The 6,000-nt window shown below is 44.9% G+C and overlaps 1 long non-coding RNA gene across 1 annotated transcript in view; it reads right to left on the reverse strand.

Annotated features, from left to right (window-relative positions):
- Positions 1–3,916, reverse strand: part of LOC122465259 — a 68,900-nt gene extending 64,984 nt beyond the window's left edge. Inside the window, exon 1 of the long non-coding RNA XR_006289964.1 lies at positions 3,483–3,916. This is a non-coding gene — a long non-coding RNA (uncharacterized LOC122465259). The remainder of the gene's footprint in view (positions 1–3,482) is intronic.
- Between the last annotated feature and the right edge of the window lie 2,084 nt (positions 3,917–6,000).

A 6,000-nucleotide genomic window follows, 5' to 3' on the forward strand; every position in this document is an offset into this window, starting at 1 on the left:
AAAGCCTGATATACAGTATGACAGCCTGAATGCAAATGTTTCTCAGTCAACACCATGGATTTGTAATCTGTTATGTTTTTTTCAACTCATCTTCCAAAAATCATTTTTGTAGCTGAAGGAACAAACTTTATGGCCATCATAAGGTTATTTATAGCTAGCTTATAGGAAGCCAGTATGGCCTAGTGCAAAAACATCCAGCCTGTGATGTAGGAGACCTGGGTTCTACTCTCAGCTCTGTTGCTGGTCTAATGTGTGACTATGAGCAAGTCACATAACCAATCTCTACCTCAGTTCCCCCCCACCCCCATGTGTAAACCAGAGCTATTGATGCTCATCTCCTTTTTAAAGCACTTTGAGCACAACCGATAAAAGAAAGTATTATCATGAGTGATTTGTTAGTATAGCATGTTAGAAGTTAGCCATAAAAACAGATAAATTTTGAATCTTTTGACTTAAGATGATAAAAAGTACAGATTCAACCTACCTGACACCCCATAAAAACAATAAAATGAATTTACAGAAGTTCTAATAAATTGGTCCAAGTAGGCCATAAAAAATAATTTCACACAATTCTTCTCTCGTTTTTGCCGCTGCCCAGGCAAATAGCACAGCTGCCCATATAGCGGAAATGTTATTGTTTCATAAGTATTCTAATTTGAGCCAACGAGGTAAAAGGCTTGTGGGCTGAGACTGGAAATAGCCATTTATTTCTCAAATACAAGCTGCATGGTAGTAAGTAACATGGCAAATCTTCAACCTATCCAGCCCCACAAACAGTTTTACTTCTCAATGCCAGTATGAGAGATGTGTGAATGCAGGATTTTTTTGGTTCCCTGGCAATTCCAGAAAATTGAAATTAGTTTGGGGTCAAAGCAGGAATTTGACGTTCAGTGAATTAAGTTAAAAAAGCAAGTCATGTGGGGTTGAATACAACGTTACCTTCTGACAAAACCCCTCTTTTGTTTGGATTTTTTGCTGTTTTTAAACATTTGATTTCTTCTCATTTTATTTAAAGACAATTTTGAAACAGAAAAGTAATTTCAAACTGAAAAAAAAAACCCAAAACAAATATATTTTCCTCTCAAGGTTTTTTGCCACCCAAACAGCTCAGCAAACTCAACGCGGATTTGTGAAATGTTTCGATGTCACTACATCTGCGTTTTTCACTGAAAAATTCAAATTTCATCCAGCTCTAGCCAAGGTGTCTCCCTTCTAAATAAGCTAACTGCACAGTTTGAAATTGAAGAGCTGTAAAGGCCTTCCTTAGCTTATTATTCAAAATTGCCAAATATTTTCTGAATCTATGGGTGGCCTTTAAATAAGGGAGTCTAGGAAACAGGTTTGTTGTGTCAACATCCACCGTATCCTGCTGTACTAGAATACAATATGACTATTACTCAGATTCCCCACCCAATCCCCTTGATCTTTATCAAAAGGCCTGTTACTTTGGTGATGGGTACACAGTGGCTAGAATAAAAATATTTGGTGCAACACACTAATCTCTTGAGAGCCACTTATGGGGAAGCCCATGTAAACGCTTCATGTTTGAAGTTCTAGGACATTCGCTTCGCCAAGAAATCAGAACTCACAGCAGTGCTATTCTCAGCCACGCGGTATTTACAAATGCTACAGTACAGCCAAATTAGCTGCCTCCTAGTTTTCCAGATGCGGTTCCACCGCCTATGCGTGTCCGTAAAAAAAGCAAAACCCTATTGTTCTGGGAGCCAGAGCTCTGTTCACCTTTCCAGGTGCTCCTTTGGCTCATGTGGCCAATCTCACACACAGAAGCAGAACGTCTGGCAAAGAGACAGAGAAGCACAGTCCGGCAGTGACCCCCAGAGAGATGGAGTGGCAGGTGATGGGAAATTGGAAGATTATTTATAAAACACCAAAATAACTTCAGTTCATCCCTGTCCTGATTCTCTTTTTCATCCCCAGGAGGAGAGACCACCTCTATTTGGCTTCTTGGAGTTGGTTCCAGTTTCAGATTCCCATTTAATTATTTGTAAAGGGCTGAGGGCAAGGTTGGGAAACTGAGCTGTACAAACAGAAAGGTCTATATTCTCCTCTCAATGCGAGCCTTTAACTCAACACACGCTGCGAAGTACATGAGAGGCCTGCTGCTAAAGCCAGACCTTGTACTGGGAATACAGCTTTGGTGGTTCCTTCTCAGGGACCGAGCGTGCACTTCAGAAGTGACGTTTCCAAAACGGTAGAACGCAATCGCAGCCTGTGCTTAGAAATACAGTATTGTCTAGGAATAAACCAAGGCCCTGTGGGATGGCAGTTGACCCATGTAAGCCTTTAAGGGAGCATAAGTAACCCTCTTACTCTCCTGCAGGCCTGCATTGTGAATCACAAGTGAACTGGGGCAGAACAACTGCCCGTGGGCCACTGATAATTCTCACATGCAAGTGGGCGGGCATGTGAAGGGAAGGGGTGGAGTCTTGGCTTGTCACTCTTTCCTCTTCCCCTTCCTGCCCCCCCAATGTGCCAACCTGCACAGCTGAGTTGGTGTACCCAGGGAAGACACTTGTGCCAGGTTTAGGGCTGGTGCAGATTACTTCCTCCTCAGAGCAAGCTGGGAACCAGCCTATATGAATTCTGGGAAAAGGGGAGCATCAGACCAGAGGCCTGCCCCTTCAGAGGGGAGAGGCATCGTGGGAGCCTAGAGATCATTGAGAGAACCAAGGGGGGGGGACACCAGGGATGGGTCATGAGCGGGAAGGTCAGAGGTACAAGAGGAACCAGAAGGGGACACCAAGCAGAGCAACAACTGGATCCAGATTGTGACCCTTAGGTTATGTCTGAAGTGCCATTGGATGTGTGATTGCGGCACATGCAGACATACCCGAGCAAGCTTTGCTCTAGCGAAGCCGAGTCCCAACAACAGTGAAGCTACGAGACACGAGCTCCAGGGCTAGCTGTACAAACCCACCCAGGGCCGTGGGCGCTTCCTCGGGCAGCTGCTGCGACTCCATTGCCGTTGGTACTCACGCTAGCTAGATTAAAGCTCGGGTACGTCTACACGTGCTGCAGTCACCCTCCCTGACTGCAATGTAGACAAACTCTCTTAGAGTCAATCCGGTTCCTGAGCTGCTTCTGGGCCATCACAACAGCAGTTCCGTCCACTTTAACACCTTTTCTTGTCCTTTTTGGTTAGGCTGCCTTGGAGATGCAACAGCTCATTACGGGAACAATTTATTCTCATTTGAGCTCAGTTTGGCCAGTTTCCCACTAACTAACTTGTACAAAAATAGAATTGTTTCCATTCAAATTTGTATTAAAAAAAAATCAGCTGTAATTTAACATTTGAAATAGAGCAGGCAGCTCAGACACATGAAAAGAAATCAAAACAGCCACAACATTTCCCTTGGAAGTTGCTATTGCTCTATTTTCAGCCGGCATGCTCTCCCTTCTACAGGTAATGTAAACACAGGCTGCAGCGTCTCAACAACTGATGTGTAATGGGGTCCACTCACCGCTCTGGCACCTCCTCAGCCTGAATTAGCTCTGTAGTTGGGTGCGCCCCCTTCAGGTGGTGCATTGCTGCCGTGACTCCTGCTCTTGGACCCACATCTCTCCAAAGACCGTGGCGTCCTCTTCAGCCACACAGCCCTCCGGCCCTGCCACACACTGTGCACCTCCCTACCGGGGGACCTGCAATCCACTGTTCAGCCACTTCCTGCCAGTGGCAAACTGCAGTTCACGGTCTAGCCACTTCCCGCGTGGCTCCAGCACCCTCTTTAACCCTTGTATCAGGGCCTCAGTCTGCAAACCCCCCAGCAGCCAGCCCGGAGCTGTCTCTGGCTCCCTCGGTCCCTGTTTGCTGCACTGCTCTGTCCAGGGTGCTGGCAGTTCTCTTGGCCCTTCAGGGACACAGTCCTTCCTCCCTAGGCTCCCAGCAGAGAACTGCCTTCCTCTGCCCTGCAGTTCCCTTTTTATATGGGCCTGCTTGGCCCTGATTGGCTGCTCCCTTCAGCCCTCTTCTGATTAGCTGCCTCTGGCACAGCCTCCTTAGGGCTGCTTTTAACCCCTTTTCGACCGGTGAGGGGCAGCTACCCCATCACAAGATGCCTTCAAATTAAGCTGTTACATCCATGCACTTGGACCACTGTTAGCTCTTTAGGACAGGAATCATTTCAGTTTGTATGTATTCATTGTTATTGACTGGGCTGCCTAATGGAACAGTGTGGCCTACTGGGCAGCGCACTGTCTGGGGAATCAGGAGGCTAGTCATTCCTCAGGTGTGTGACTCTGGGTGACCTTTGTTGTCTAGTAACATTGTAATCTCTTTGGGGCAGAGACCACCTCTCACTAAGTGTTTGTACAGTGTCTAGCATAATGGGATGTCAATATCAGCAGGTGCTCCTAGGGGGCAGTGTAATAGAAATTATAACAGTGGCTTCGTGCAGTACACCTGGAATGCCTATAACCAGGAGTTCAACTCCTAGCAATGTCAGTTCAGCCCTTCACTCTAAGGTACAGGATCCTGGAAGAGCAGGTGAAAGCCATGCAACTTTCTGTGTAGATGAGATTTCAGTCACAGCCAAGTCAAACTTGACGTATGCAGCTCTTTTAACCATTTCTCCAGGCTCCAGTTGACTTCTGCTACTCACCTCTGAATTCACAGCACTATGTAAATAGCTTTCCGTTAGTGAGGTGCCCAGAACTGAACTCAGTATTCTAGAAGTCGTATCAGCACTATCATATAGAAATAACTTCAATCTGCTTTATTTATTTAGGTACTGCCCACAGTTACATTGCCTTTAATGCCACCCTATTACTTACACAGAAAGTGGGTTTAAAAACACCAAACTAGAAACAAGATTGTGTAGGCTTTCCCCCTCAAAAAAAATTTCACTGCTTTTTTAAAAATTTGAAAAATATCAAAAATCTTGATGGATTAGTCACTTAGGATTTTTTTGACCTGCTTGTGGCTGGATGAAAAACCTGACAAATGTTTGAAGAAAACTAATCAAGATTCTTCTGGTTTTTAAACTCAAAAATCCTCCAGATTCAGAAGAATTTGACATGTTCCGCTTATGTACAAAATCCTGCCACTTCTCTTCCAAAAGGTTGATTTTAGCTTTACTGCACTGCAAGTGTCTCCACTCTACTGACTGTGTTTTTTGAGTGACAAGAGAAATGTGGTTTTGAAAGAACATCCTGGCAAAGGCATGACTATAATGATACCCAACATAATTAATTAGGTCTGTGGCATGAATGTTTTCAATGAGTGCCAAACTGTAACTTGGGGGGCCATTAAATGGATTCCAACAGCCCCTGAGAACCACAGAAATGTTGGTAGTTTTGAGAAGTCATAGCAGCTGCAAAAAAATTCAGAGGGGGAATTTTTAGATCAATCAAAAGGACTAGTGGCCCCTTCCACATGCACCCACTGCAGTAACATGCCTGGCAACCATTCACACATAGGGAAACAAAGAATACCCGTCTGCCATGCTCCATGTGAAGTATAAGTTTTCAAGAAGAGGAAAAATTGGTTTTCTCTCAAAGAATTCAAGTTAAGCTATCAATGGTCCCCAAGGAGCACTAGCTACTGTCTGTCATCGGAGTCCTACTAACAGGTTATTAATCTGCTGACCTCTCCATCTCAAAATGGTAAATTGTCTAAGGATGAGACAGGCAACAGTGAGCTAAAAGGACCTTCCGTGGAAGGGTGGGAGAGGGCAGGATTTTTTAGACATCTATAGTTACTTTGTGATAAAATGTTTCGAAGATGGTGTCACTTCCCTTCCAGACAGCCTTGCTTTTCTTAGCGCCAGATACCGAATCAGTGACCTTCTGTGGATCTCAGCTAATCTCAGGATATGTCACATCTGCAGCAGCAGGAACAGCTGAGCAACACTTATCCAGGCATAATTGAATCTTAAGATTGTAGAGCAGTGTGTGATTAATTGGCTGCAGGTTTCCTGATAGAGAGGAGGACGCTAATGGCCATTCTGGGGCACTGGATGGTACTCTACTTATCTCAAAGCA

Source organism: Chelonia mydas, chromosome 3, assembly GCF_015237465.2.
Source record: "Chelonia mydas isolate rCheMyd1 chromosome 3, rCheMyd1.pri.v2, whole genome shotgun sequence".
Taxonomy (NCBI): domain Eukaryota; kingdom Metazoa; phylum Chordata; order Testudines; family Cheloniidae; genus Chelonia; species Chelonia mydas.